This window comes from Lutjanus erythropterus, chromosome 14 (assembly GCF_056507025.1).
Source record: "Lutjanus erythropterus isolate fLutEry1 chromosome 14, fLutEry1.hap2, whole genome shotgun sequence".
Taxonomy (NCBI): domain Eukaryota; kingdom Metazoa; phylum Chordata; class Actinopteri; order Lutjaniformes; family Lutjanidae; genus Lutjanus; species Lutjanus erythropterus.
In genome coordinates, this window is record NC_139330.1 from 37,252,818 (window position 1) to 37,268,584 (window position 15,767).

The 15,767-nt window shown below is 43.1% G+C and overlaps 1 pseudogene; it reads right to left on the minus strand.

Moving 5' to 3' along the window:
• Positions 1-1,048: 1,048 nt before the first annotated feature.
• On the minus strand, positions 1,049-5,521 carry LOC146315939 (uncharacterized; annotated as a pseudogene).
• Positions 5,522-15,767: the final 10,246 nt, after the last annotated feature.

A 15,767-nucleotide genomic window follows, 5' to 3' on the forward strand; every position in this document is an offset into this window, starting at 1 on the left:
TGTCCTCAGCCATAATACCAGGGGTGGGGGGTGGGTACGTCCCCCTATGTCTGCTCCTTCTGTCACTGACTTCTGTCAGCTGATATCAGCTTCAGCTTCATCCCTGTCTTCGCAGACTTCACAAAATCCTTGCACACATACTATATCCTTTCATCCCATCATCCCTTCCTCTACCCTTTCTTCAGCCATTCAAAGCAACATGGCTCCTGCTTCTCCATTTTCTTTCGAGAGCCCAATCCAGCAAATCAAAGGGCTCCACTACAAGCCCCTCAGCCTCCTCTTTCTTTTCCAACTGGTCTACCCCCCCGCCCCCAGTTAAAAGGAATTAAAACATCAGTTTTCTTAATGAATTGTTGTATTGATCTATTTGATCCATAGTGAAAATATAGATATGGAGATATCCTTTGCCACTTGATATAAATACAAATTGCCGCAGTGAAATAATAATCTTGGCACTGAAAGTGTTTTGTTTTTTTTTAAGATTTTTAGATTTATTTAGATTTTTAGATTAGAAGTGTCATAATCAACTGGAAGTGCTAGTTGCCCTCCACAGCATGATATCAGTCATTTCTGTTAAAGTGAGTCTACCAGTTGAAAACAGTACTAAATTTTGTAATTAATAGGCCCACCCAAAGTTACTGTGGCCCAACCAAAGTTGAAATCCTGGTGCTGTGCCTGCCTAACACCCAAATTTTCACTTCGCCAATCAGGCGGCCAGCCATATTCAACAATTTAATCAGGGAACATACTGGGGTGCCCTTGACTATGAACTGTATTGCTGCATCTTCGCTGCCTGCACATCCCTCTCCTGCGAGTTGTGTGGAGCCCCTTCCCAACTGTGTGCAGTCAATGCCTTTCCACCTCGATCACATCCCTCTTTTTCATGCAACACCAGTTTTCAACCACTTATCAGTAGCCGCACCCCCACCTTCCATCATTCCTAAGCCTGCAGACTTGTGTCCCTCAGTCATGTCCCCATGCCTAACGGGGTTGAAAAATGGGGACTGCCAGTCCTCTACCAAGCAGGATGGATGGTCTGCAACCATCTTTAAACCATCTGGGCTGCTCCCTCTCCAAATGCCACCTCTTGCATGTCTGCTCCTTCTGTGGAGGTGCGCACACCAGGATCACCTGCTCCCATAATCCTACCACACATGCAAACTGATTAACACAGCACCTCAGCACACCCATTAAAGTAAACATTCTTGCCACAACTCTACAAAACTGCGTAACCCCGGTTCTCACTATGGGATACCCCCCCTGCATATTCCTCAGAATCATGTATCTCATCACACCAATCCTGATTGGCTAGTGATCTTGACGCCTGTGTCAGACAGATGTACCTGTCCGCGCTACGACGCAGCATCATTCAAAATAAGCACCTCTTCTTGCTTTGCCCCAGCAAGAAGGGCTGTCTGGTGAGACATCTCACTCATGCTACTCTAAGAACTGGGGTTACGCAAGTAACCTAAAATTCTCATTCATAGAATTCGTTTCGATGTCTCACTATGGGTTAGTAGTACTCTGCCCCAGCAAGGACCCCAAGCCCAGTACTGCATGAACCACGCTTGGCACAGAGACATCCAGTCTGTATATATAGAGGTTTGCCTGCTGGTGCCTGCAAACCCAAACCCATATGCCAAAGCAATCACTCCCACAACCCAGTGAGAGAGACGCCGTTTCCTAATAGACTTGCCCACATGGGGTTTAACCCAGGATACAAAAAGTTGGTCACTTCTCCGAAAACCTCTAGTCCTGTCCAAATAAATGCACAGGGCCTGGACTGGACAGAGCATGTGCTACTGAGAATGCCACAAGGTCAATGGAAGAGCATGAACCAACAACCTTAGGTACAAAAGCCAGGTTAGGCTTGAGAGACACTCTATTATGCCCTGGGGCAAACTAGGTGAGATGAGATGAGATGAGATGAAATGAGATGAGATGAAACTTTATTGATCCCACACTGGGGAAATTCAATTGTTACAGCAGCTCAGCAGTACAGACAGAAAAAAAGTGACAATAAGTACTTATAAATATTAAGATAAAAAGTACAAAATATGTATATACCTATCAGATTAAAAAATAAAGTCTAAGAAATATAAAATGTAAGTACTAAGTACAGGACTGTACACACAAGACTATTTACAATATATACACATTTAACTGTAAACTATGTTGCCTTGAAGAGGCAGATTGCACAACAATATAAGATTTAACAAAATGAACATACAATACAATATTGCACACGGATGGAATTATGCAGCAGACCTAACAGTGCTATATTAAGTCATGCTGATGTTGAAAAGTCTGACAGCTGACGGGATGAAGGACCTGCGGTAGCACTCCCTCTTGCACTGTGGGTGCAGCAGTCTGCTGCTGAACGAGCTGTTCAGTGCACTTACAGTCTCATACAGGGGGTGAGAGGTGTTGTCCATGATACATGTCATGTTCACCCACCTCCTCGATGGTATCCAGGGGACAGAGCTGGCCCTCCTGACCAGCTTGTTCAGTCTCTTCCTGTCCCTCTCTGTGCTTCCACAGCCCCAGCAGACCACTGCATACAGGATGGCAGATGCTACCACAGTGTCATAAAAAGTTCTTAGCAGTGTCCTGCACACTCCAAAGGACCTCAGTCTCCTCAGCAGGTGAAGACGACTTTGGCCTTTCTTGTACAGGGAGTTGGTGTTGGTGTGGACCAGTCCAGTTTATTGTTGAGGTGAACACCCAGGTATTTGTACTCTTCCATGACCTCAATGTCCAAATGCTGGATGTTCACTGGGGTAGTCTGGGGCACGTTCCTACGAAAGTCCGCCACTAACTCCTTTGTCTTGCTGGTGTTGATGTGGAGGTGGTTGTCCCCACACCATTCCACAAAGTCAGTGATGACCCTCCTGTACTCCAGTTCATTCCCTTCTGATACATCCAATGATGGCAGTGTCATCAGAGAACTTCTGGAGGGGACAGCTGTCCATATTTTGTCTGAAGTCCGATGTGTACAGAATGAAGAGGAAGGGGGCAAGGACTGTCCCCTGGGGGGCCCCCGTGCTGCAGACTGCCACATCAGACACACAGTCATGAAGCCTCACATACTGCAGTTTGCTTGTGAGATAGTCGATGGTCCATGCAGTCAGGTGGCAGTCGACTCCAGCTTCTTCCAGCTTCCCCCTGAGCAGTGACAGCTGTATTGTGTTGAAGGTACTAGAGAAGTCAAAAAACATGACTCTCACAGTGCTGCCAGAGTTCTCCAGGTGAGATAGTGACCAATACAGCAGGTAGATGACTGCGTCATCCACTCCAACGCCTGGCTGATAGGCAAACTGCAGGGGGTCCAGTTCTGCTCTCACCAGGGGTCAGAGGTGGTTAAGTATAATCCTCTCCATGGTCTTCATCAGGTGGGAGGTCAAGGCTACAGGTCTGAAGTGGTTGGGCTCCTTTGGGCGCACTGTCTTTGGTACCGGAACCACACAGGAAGTCTTCCACAGGACAGGAACTCTCTCCAGACTGAGACTGAGGTTGAAGATGTGCAGAACTACCTCACAGAGCTGAACTGCGCAGTCCCTCAGCAGTCTGGAGCTGATGCCATCTGGACCTGTAGCCTTTCTTGCCTTGATCTTCATGAGCTCCCTCCTCACCTGGTCAGCTGTTATGGAGAGGCTGGAGTGGGGGGTGGGAACTGAGGAAGAGGTAGATGGGGGGAGGGGGGAGTGGAGAGGAGGAGGGGGGTCGAAAGGTGTGGGGAGGAAGCAGCTGAAACCCCCAATGTTCTGGGAGGGGGGAGGGGAGGGTGCCAGAGCAGTTCCTTCTGGACCCTTCTCAACTCCTCTTTGTCCTCCAACCTAAAAAACCTCTTCTTCTCATTCAACAGGGTTGGCTTGTTATTGGAGAAGCACCGTACCTTCCTGGTTGGCACGGTGTTCTCTACACAGAAGTTTATATAGTCTGTGATGCAGTGGGTCAGACTGTCAGTGTCCTCCCCATGTGGACTGCACAGCACTTCCCAGTCAGTTGTTTCAAAACAGTCCCTCAAGGTTGTTTGCTCACTGTAGGTATGTATGCAGGGGACAGATGAACCAGGTTGTGGTCGGAGCAGCCCAGTGGGGGAAGGGGTGATGAGCTGTATGCATCCTTAATGTTTGCATACAGTAAGTCCAGTGTTTTATTGTCTCTGGTATGGCAGTCAACATACTGGGTGAATGTGGGGAGAGTGGAGGACAGAGAAGCATGATTAAAGTCACCAGAGATGAAGAGGAGGGACTGGGGGTGCGATGTTTGCAGCTGAGACACAACAGTATGTAAGAGCTCGCAGGCTGCTGCAGCATCGGCCGACGGTGGGATGTACACCGCTATCGCGATGACATGCGAGAGCTCCTTTTCTCTCCTGTCCGCCCTCAACAGCTGAAATCCATCCGGAGTTACGTGTGAGTCTGGAGTGAGTTCTTTCAGCCAAGTCTCCATGAAACACATCATGTTACACTCCCGGTACTCCCTCTGCAGCCTGGTCAGGGAGAGATCATACATTCCCCATAATAACAGATGGTATAGCTGGTTTGTACCGTCTGTTCCGCTCCCGGCGCTTGGTTCCAGCTCTGCACCCCCGCCTCCTTCTCCTCAACTCCCCGGGGATCTCCGGACTCTCACTGGGGACACAGCGCCAACAGCTGATCATGAGTGTAAACAATGGAGCCCTGGCTGAATGGATCACCAAGTGTGGTTTTGAACAGTCCAAAAGTAAGAAAAAGGCATGCAACTAATCTCACCAGTTGCACATCCATAGTTGAACGTGAACGAGTGGGACTGGTGATGAACAGAACAGGGTCGGAGCTTGTGCAACTAGCTGCCAGTCTTGCGGCGCCATCTTGACTGCACGCATGAGGGATGAACTGAAAGTGCATGAATGTCACAGACGCCAGAGCCAACAATAACACTGTCTTGAAAAACAGATGTTTAAAGTCTACTTCCTCCAGCGGCTCAAATGGAGGCCCAGAAACCCCGTTCAGAACCACCGCCAAGTCCCAAGGGGGCACAAGTGGCCTGGAAACAGGGAGGAGCCTGCGGCCCCCTTCATGAAACGGCAGACCAAAGGATGTTGGCCAACTGTTTTACCATCAAACCCCACATGGCATGCAGCAAGAGCAGCCAGATACACTTTCACTGTAGAGAAAGCTTTGTGTTTGTCAATCAAGTCCTGCAAGAATTACAAAATCACACATTGAAAAGAGCTATGTCCCTCCTTGTGACACCACTCTTCAAACACCCTCCATTTACAGTCATAAAGGGACCTGGTGGAGGGCGCCCTAGCGTTCTGAATGGTGTTTATCACAGTCTGAGGCAGTCCCACTGTGCTCAGATTATACCACTCAGGGGCCAGGCCCACAGTGCCAGGCACTCTGGGGGAGGATGGAGGGGATGCAGAGCCCAATCCCCGTACAACGGCGTGCCCCTGGACAGCAGATCCGCCCCCAGGTTCAGCACCCTCGCAACGTGTGTCGCTCTCAGAGATAGGAGTCGCTTGTTGCTCCATAATATCAGTCTGCGTGCCAGCATGTGCAACCATCAGAAACGCAACCCCCCCAACGGTTGATATATGACACCATCGTCATATTGTCTGTTCTCACCAGGACATGATGCCCCCTGAGAAACGGAATAAAGCGTTTTATGGTGAGAAACACAGCTAAAAGCTCCAGGTAATTCATGTGAGACCGCTGAAGGTCTTTGCTCCAGAGACCCCTCACAGACCCTTGTAAATGCCGTTAGGCCCTCGTAAATACCGCCCCAGCCCATAAGGCTCACATCTGTAGTAATCACCATTTGGGACAGGATGGTGCCCATAGTCACCCCCAGTGTCAGGAGAGCTGGATGTCTCCAACTGCACAGCGCCTTGACACAGTCCGCCATGGGAGTTACCCTCCGCGTGCCATGACACACAGGGTCCAGTCTGAGGGAGGCCACCCTGCGCCGGAAATCCCTCATGTACAAGTGGCAGAGTGGGACCACCAGGGTGGCTAACGCCATCAACCCCAGTCATCGCAGACATGAGGCGTGTTCTGAATGCTTTCACCCTCTCCGCTAACAGTCGAGCTGTGAAAGGCACTGAATCCAGAGATAACCCCAGGAAGATTCTATTCTGTACTAGCGATAACACACTCTTTTGAGTGTTTACAATAAAACCAGGTCGACCAGGTGTTTTATGAGGGCATTCGTCTGTGTCATAGCCTCCTGCTCCAACTGTACATAGCCAAACGAATGCCCTGCCATCTTAACCAGGCTATTGCCACCTCGGTACATTGGTGAACACCCTCGGGCTCAAGGATAGACTGAAAGGAAGCACTCTGTACTTGTAACAGACACCGCGAAAGGCAAACCTCAGATATTTCCTGTATGGAGGATAAATCGGAATGCGTCTTTCAGGTCAACAGATGTGAACCAATCAACCTGGTGCACCAAATTAATCAGGGATGCGTGCATGAGCATCCTGAATTTGTATTCTCTGAGGTATTTGTTCGATCCTTAGATCCAAGATCGGGCAGTTCAGGGAAAACTGGGAGCTGCTGTTTTGCCATCCTCATGGCCTGTGGCAATTTCTTCCCTTTGTAATGTGATCTGGAGGTCTCTGTAACTACTGCAGGCCAGGGAATATTCAGCCAGGATGCAGCCCATTTGCACACAGCCTGCATATCCATGCTGAGGGTGGGGGAGGCAGGTGCGCCGTCACCACCGCCATGTGTGATGGTCACAGCCTCAGGCTTTTCAGCCTGAGCAGAGGGAATAAACGAATCATCATCATCCTTGTCCTCCACTGATATGAGGAGTTCTGAGGCGTCTTCATCGTCATCCCCACAATCCAGCTCCAGTACGTCTTCCATCAGCGGAGCCACCATGGCTAGGTCCAGCTGGGAGCCCCAGCTAGCGCTAGCATACGGCGCACCGACAATGCCCCTTCTGACCCAGTCCTTCTTAATAAGAGTCTTGTAGACAGCTGTGCTGCAACAGTGGCTGAACTTAAAGTGGCAGGTGTAGGCAAAACAATCATTAACTCTTTGGTTACTTCAATGGAAGAGATTGTTGATGATATCCATAATCAAGCAAAAGAATCTGTGAAGCAGTGTCTGTCTTTACATGAACCTATCAAAACTGAGGTTGAGTGTAAAATTGATCAATGCTTTGAAAAAATTGAAAATCCTTTTGGTGTCTTAAATTCTGAAACTAAGAGAAGGCAGTATTTCATTACATTATTCTACATTATGCACGATATCTTGGAGGGCGTGGCACAATATGAAATGAAGCTGCTAATACTACACTTGATCAAAAACTACACAACATCAAAGGAAATAGACAGAAGAATTAAGAACTTTAACTATGGCTACATGGAACAAAACAACAAGCCACCTGCACTGAAGTTAGTAGAGGACTCAAATGACTTGGGTTTAAATGCAATCCAGTCTTGGTGTTTACTTCGCTATCTACCACTTATATTTGGAGACTTAAGTGTGTCGATATGATCAAAACTGGTATTTGCTTCTGTTGTTGCTTCAAATAGCAGATATTGTATTTTCTCCTGCGTTATCAACTGGCATTACCATTTATTTGAAACATTTGATTTCAGAGCGCCATGGGTTATTCAAGCATTTGTTTCCCAAAAAGAAGCTACTACCAAAGCATCATTTTATGGTGCATTATCCTACATGTATTCGTAAAATTGGACCACTTTTGCATACCTGGTGCATGCGCTATGAAGCGAAGCACAATTTCTTTAAAAAGCAACTAAAAAGCTTCAAAAATATAACTAAAACATTGGCAAAGAAACACCAAAGTCAAGTAGCATATAGTTGGCAGATATTTGAGCCCGACAGACTGGTGCTTGGTCCAAGTAAAATGGTAGCTTTAAATGTGATGGACAGGGGCTGTGAGATAGCAGAGGCTCTTCAGGTAGCAATTGACACTAAGGTGTTAGATGTTAGATGGGCCAAACACCATGGAAATATGTATCGTCCAGGTTTAGTTGTTTGTCTGAAAGTGCTTAATGAGATGCCAGTTTTTCACAAAATCCAGCATGTTGTTCTTAAAGATGAGAGGTTACTGTTGTTTACATTTGCACTACAAACAGTGTGTATGGATGAGCATTTTTATGCATTTAAAGTTGTGTGTACTGCAGATGGACCTCATGTTGTTGACGTCAAAGAGCTTTTGTGTTACAAAGCATTCGATATGCAGATGTCATACAGTAATGATGATTCAAGTTCATTTATTGTTCCATACTGTTTCCTGTGATAAAAGAATCGCTAAGCTAACTATTGCACTGGGAATGAACAGTGGATTTCAGAATTTCTTTGCCCATAACTCAAATTCTAATTTATTTTTATTTTCTCCTCTTTTATCTGATACATCTAATCCACCCAATTTCAAAGAGCACATTGTGTCCAAATTGTGATGGCCCACCATGGGGTGTTAATGTTTTGGCTGGGCTGATGGCTATTGCAAAAATTTACAGGCTTATTTGCAGCTACTGATGGTGTGGTGATAGTGTGCATACCTGTTTGCAATATTCTGTTTATTTTTATTATGACATTATAGGGATGTGTCACCCTGAAAGACTTTTTTCCCCTCATATTGATTACTCTGCCTGTGGAGCCTTATTCATGGAGATTTTTGTTGCATGTATTATACAATGCTGTCATATTACAAAGGCCAAACAGTATTGACATGTAAATTATGGGTGCTCAGTGCATGTGTTATGCATTTAAGAAAAATTCAAGTGCATTGTTGAATATTCATTTCTTGTCTTTTTTATTTCAAACATTTTAATCCAGAGTTATTATTATAATCAATACTGAGTAAAATACAACTCTTTATTGAGTGAAATAGAACTCTATTCATAGTAGAATTAGACCTCTGTTTTGAGGCAGTTACTACTCTGTACAGAGTAAAATACAACTCTGTATTGAATGAAATGGTGTTGGAGTTGTTCTCACTTTATGCTAAATTAAGTACATTTTAATCTTGTGGAGTAAAATATAAACTCTAGATAGAGCAGAAATAACTCTGAAAATGTAACTCTTTGACGAGAGTAAATTTTACTTTTTGGACTGGGACCAAATACTATCTTTTTGGGAGTAATTTTTTTTGTTCAAATTGAGTAAAATTAACTATTCAAAACTTTCTGTGTACAACACATCGGGCTCTGAACTTGCACCCAAACCATCATAATTGGTTGCTGTGAGTGGGCAGACAATTTCATTAATTTCTCATTTTGTTGTGCAACCCTGTGTTGTATGGTGATAATAAATTACCTTGAAAATATTACCTGTGTTCATTTGTATTTGTATGATAATTTATCCCTTCATATGATGTAAAATTAGTAATTCTAAAACCTTACATGTATGATAATCGCTGTATGTCATAGTTTCATGTTTTCCACTGTAACAGTGAAATGGTTCAGAGATGATGTGGATCCAATATTTTTTGTCTGCTCTATGTGTCATGTGGATGAATGTGAGGCAACACGTGAATGACCCAAAGATAGAGATTCTCAGCTCAGAGTATTTGTTACAGATGCAAATCTGTTGAGCTCTGTATTAGTAATGGCACTGAAGGAAACCATGTAATGTAATTACAGCCACAGGAAATATATGTGTCGCCATGGGAACCTACATGCATTCAGTTGGTGATGAAGAACCCCCCCCCCCCTTTGCTTCAGGTCATATTAACATTATGAATATGACCTTAATAATTATTAACATGTAACATATTAAATGATACACAGCAGATCATCTGTACACTAACAGAATGATCAAGCAGCTACTTTGATGTTTAATGCTTGATCCTGATTTGCTGCCAAGTTCATTTTGCTGCTGGTATTGCAGATCAGAACACTGATTAGAAAAATTATTGGTCTATTGGAATTTATCACAGATAATATTTAATCAGTATTGTTCCTTTCACTTCAAACTGCCCATAAACAAATTTGATTTCCACGTCTCCTTCATTATTGGATAGTGTCAGACCTGAATGCACTTCTTGAGTATCAAGTTTAAATCTTCTGTTTGAAGTTTAAAATTTAAGAGCTCTAATGTGCAGTCATCACGTTAGAAATAAACTGCAGGCATTAGTAACAGTAACAGTAATTTTCTGCCAACATTCCTCTCTTGCCTTATTTTCCAGCAACAGTGTTGCTTTTTGCAGTAATGTTTTATCAGGTTTTTTATATAGCTCTGCATAATAACAACTTGTTTCTCTTGACTGAAGTGGGAAGTACACAATTGGTCCATTTCTAGCTAAGAGTCAAATGACGGATCAACCACACCTTTTTGTGTCAAATGCACAGAGCCTGAAGAAGAAAACCTGATTAACAAAGAAAGTTGATAACCACTGTTGTGATACTTAATAGCACTTAGTGGGACTTTATGTTGTTGAGTGGGCTATGTTGAACTTGCTTGGTAGTTCATCACTCAGGCAAACAGCATGAGTTCAAAAACAGACACATAAGCTCACAGAATTACAAGCCTGGGAGAAGTCAAAACCAGGAACACAGGAAGGAAGTGTAGAGAATCATCAGTCTGTGGATTTGGCAGAAGGTCAGCCAGGCACTGATTTCAGGATAAAAGGTCCAGATTGGACCTTTGCTGGAAAACAATGGTGTGAAGCAACCCTGACAATCTGACAAAGCATGGATAGATTAGTAAATACACTGCCAGGCTGGTTAGAGAAATGGTAAGATCAAGTAGAGCAAGAAGGCCTGCAGCAGGAGGTGGTCTTACAGTAATCCTAAGATTTTGTTAACCTAAATCATGATCTTTGACTAACTGTTAATTGCTAACAATATTGGAAGACATCAGGATGTTCTTCCTCAGACTGCTCTGGAAGATGAACTTCTCCCCAAAGGTCTGTACCCAGTTCTACAGAGCAACCATCTAAAGTGTTCTCACCTCCTTGTCACTATGTGATACACCACATCCTCTTCCCACACCAAACACAGACTGGAACGCATCATGCAAATAGCCAGGCAGCTCACAGGCCAGGAACAGGCACCTGTGGGACTTCTGCATAATGCCAAAAGCCAGGAAATGGCCAGCAGGATAGTGGTGGACTTGTCACACCCAGCCTACTGCTTCTTCAAAAAACTCCCATCCAGCTGCAGGTTGAGACTCATCAGCACCAGGACAACCAGACACTTGGACAGTTTCCTCCCTAAGGCCATCACTTGTAGTGGCATATTTTTCACCTTGACATTCTCCCTAAGGATTTTCCTTAGGGAGAATACCTTCATTGTGCTACTTTCCTTAAGGGTATTCTTCACTGGCTGATTTAGCCTGAAGTACATTTGATAGTGAGCAGCACATTAAGAGGTCAGCTGCTAGGGGGTTATTTGTTTGACACTTGATTTATTGTTTTTTACAAAGTAGTTAATTAAACCACACAAACCTAAGGGAAGCAGATATTCATCATGCGATAGATAAGAAGAAGTGCTGAGGGATAAAGAAAACAATACACGATTATGTTTGAGTGTGACCCAAAATGTTTAAAGGAGGAGGAGACTCGTAAGAGCCTTCAAATAGTATATAACAATTTGCACTGACCACTGTTCTTCATGGCTGTTGATTTTTGTTGCATCAGAGATCAATAATCTTTGCATGGCAGAACTTACTACTCCTCCAGTGATACTTTCTTTGATGATGGTTTGAACTTTGAAATAAGTTGGTGACTGGGTGTTTTAACATTATTAACTGGGTGCTGTGGCAATATGCCCAGACCCTACTGGCCTATCTTCTGAGATTTTTGACACATCACACTCTCCTCAACAACCCATCCCAATTTCCTCCCCAGCCCCAAACTGACCACCACTAACAGCTGTCCCCACCCTCTTCAGACACACACACACAAAAACAGGTACACATGTACTTTCTCGCCTTCAGTGGACCCAACGCCCCACCATGACTGTGAAATACATGTGTAATTGCCATTACCATTCTCACCAGCAGATACAGTATCTCATAATGCCATTTACAATGTGTAGTAGAGTGCAACATACTTATTTCTCTTAACTTGTTCTGTATTTCATACTCTTAACTTATACTGTACTTTACTATTCCTACCTTATTCACACTATTTATTTTCAATTAGTATAGTACTCTCATTTGTGTATAATATTCTTATTTGTACATAATTATTGTATTTAACTTTAACTCTTTAACCTTTTAAGTTAGTTTCTTTCAACTTTTTATCTTCTCATCCCACTGCTAGAAGGAGTGCAGTGTCTTCATGTTAATTCCAACATCCAGTCACTTACAGATGATGTTGCTGACTGGTTATGGGGCTTGTTTCTACAAATAACTTTAAACTCCACATGGTGTCTGTGTCAAATGAAAAGGGACTGCTTTTATTATGTAATTACACATTTTATGTCTCCAGACTGAAGTACTGCCCTTGACAACCCTGTTTCAAACATGTCTTTGATGAAAGCAGTCTCTGTGTGGATGATCCAGACTCAGGCTGACTGAATGAATGAACTCTTTGCCCGGATTGTAAAACATTGCATCATCTGTGATTACACATCATGGCTGCAGCCCTCCTCAGAGCCTTGCCATGTCTTTCCCCACAAGCTTGGCAAAGAGCTCCCCGCCTCCACCCTATTTCTCAAGGAAGCTGTTTCACAGTCTGTCTCTAGGTTCTGCTTACCATCACCCTTCATGGGTCCAAATCTGCAACAGGATCCACTGCCCAGATCTGTCTAACACGTACAGTATGTAATCATCAAACAAACAAAAACACATACATTCAGATCCTGTTAGGGAAATTCTTTTTGTTAAATGTGTGAAACTTTCTGAAAATGAGCGCAAATTTCAACATCACATGTAGTAGATGTAAGAAATCAGCATGAATGATGAAATGAGGCTCATGTGGAATCAATTTAATGACTGCTGCTCATTGACCAGGGCCCCATTTCCCAAAGCCTCCTTAGCGCTATGTGCATCGTAAGTTGTACCTTAAGGTCTCCATGAAGCTTATGGGCTGTTTCCCAGAGTCTCCTCAGCTAGTATACCTTTGAAAGAGTTACCTTTATAAGGGTGGTCTGAAGAGTAGTACCACTTGTAAGCTGTCCTTAATGATGTGCTCTGTTCATCCTGTCACAGTTTTAGCTTTATTAGCCAACATTATGCTTTTCAAATGGACAGTTGCAGTATAGTTCATATCTAGGCTACTTGCACAAATGACATTTATAGTTTAAAATGAACTTAAATTAATTACGAAACAATGTTTCTGTGCATAACACATCATGTGAATGTTGTCATTTAATCTGTCTATTCTTATTATAGTGGTGGTCTAATAAAATATAGACCCTCTCCTAATCTGCACTAAACACTATTTCTTTATGTAATGGAGCTAACTGAAGATATGGCTTTCCTGACTGTCAGTGTAGGCTATAGTAGCTTGAACCCCAGACTGATCCTTAGTGCTGAACACTGCCAGCAGAGGGGCACAGTGCTGACATAGACTACATATGCATGCATGCATGCATGCATACCTGTGCACACACACACACACACACACACACACACACACACACACACACACACAGAGCAATTACATGTAGATATACTGCTACATGTGTCTACTGTGTGACAACAACAAATTTGTCTTAGACCTTCTGTTTGTCTGAGAACAAAATCTTTCACCCGTTTAGCGATATCATTTATCCTGGCCTTTCAAGAAGTCTCAGACTATGTCTTATATGTTCATATTCATACTGTTTTACATTTTGTAGGCTATAGGTTACGTTTATAATGGAATGCTCACAAGTTCTTGTCTGAACTCTTAAATAGAATAGCAAATGATCCTTAGTAGGCATAGCTTCCTTTGTTGTCATTGTAGACTGAGGTCAAATAATTATGGCAACACCCTTTATAAGTGAACAATTGATGTGGGCACGATGTGGGCACCATGGTGAAAGAGTAGTACTAGTAATGACAGGTTAGCTAGATAGCTGGATTTCTGTGTAGCCAACATTCATAGTTATTACCTGTTAAGTTTCTTTAAATTAGATGTTCTTGGACAATGACAGCATTTTCATAGCTAAAGGAAGAACTGTCACTGTACTACATTCTTTTTAATTAAAGACAAAATAATGTTGAAATTTCCACCCAGTGAAGCATTTTTTTCACTAGAGGGCATTATGAAGACTAAGATTAGTTGGCTTCACTGACATCAGAGTAGTGTTGTGAGACTTGTGAAGTGCACACACACATTCTTCATTTTAAAATTGTAATCTTGCCAAGTAATCCCCATTTTTACTAAATTTAACTAATCTGATCACATTTTTCTGTAACAATGAATTAAGTTACCTTTTTGTACCCCAATTACATAATCCTCTTTCATGTAATCCATTACTTCCCAAGCCTGCTTGAAAATTATGGGACAGAGTGCCATAAAATTTGGTACACACATTCTTGTTTCTTGTAGGATGAATTCTGATGACTTTGTTGAGTCATTGGATGAAAGAGGAATTAGCAGTTTGTTTTTAATCTAATAGGAAGTAACTGGACCCAATTGCAGCACACTGGAAGCCAGAAACAATTGGTAATAACCTTTATTTTCAAACTTGCAAAACAGGGGTTTGAGCAGGAATGCACATCACTGTGACTGCATCCAGTGACATCACTGAATGCAGGAAGAATGACCTAAAATCTGTTCTTCTTCCTGCCCACCAAGTCCCACCAGACTGATTGTTTAAACCTCAAACATGATTTTTCTCTAACCCTCACTAGGTGTTTTCTGTTCCTAAACCTAACTGATTTTTTTTTAACCACAGCACATTTTAAAACATAATAGTTTCTTCATTGTGTCCAATGACGAAACAACCTGTTCAAATCTCATAAGAGTTTTGAAAATCTATGATTCCCCTCTAGACATGACCAAGATTTTGCAGCATTACAACTCAGTTTTTTTGGTCAACATAGCAGCACTGAAGAATTGCTTCACTTTACTACATTTCCCATCAACACTAAATGGACATCCACATGAAAAGTGGTGATTTTTCTCTTTAAAGGGATAGTTCAGCCAAAACAGAAAATTCAGTCACTATGTACTCACCCTCATGTCGACTGAAGGTTGAGTTTATTTTGTTAGTCCACAAACACTACTGGAGTTTCACAGGAAAAACAGCATTAGGGAATCTCCCAAACAATGGAAGTGAATGGTGACCAGTTTTCAAATGAAAAACAAAACAAAACAAAACAAACAAACTGGTGTTATTCAAGTTTCCTAAAGCCCCAACATGCCAAGTTGATTTGAAAGACATCATTTACACTGTGTCTTTAGCCTAAATCTTCACTGTCGATCCTTAGCTTGGATCCTTAGCACGTTCATGTGCACGTGCACGCTGTCTGAGCTGAGTGTGTGTGTGATGTGATGCACAAGTGAAGGGCATGTTGGGGCTTTAGGAGACTTGAATAACACTGGATGAGCAGTACAGAGGCATTTTATGTTTTATGGGGGGTTGTTTTTTTCCATTTGAAAGCTGGTGACATTCACTTCCATCGTTTGTGAGACTGTGCAACACTGTTTTCCTGTGAAACTCCAGCAGTATTTTGTGGACTACAAAACTAAACCCGACCTTCATGAGGGTGACTGAATTTTCATTTTTGGGTGAACTATCCCTTTAAGGTGAGGGCCCTCTGTGACCTCAGAGGCAATAGACTAATAATATCTGTAAATATTTGCTGCTCTGGGCTGCAGTATCCAGCTGAGGTCTGATTCAAACATGTGTGTGAGAG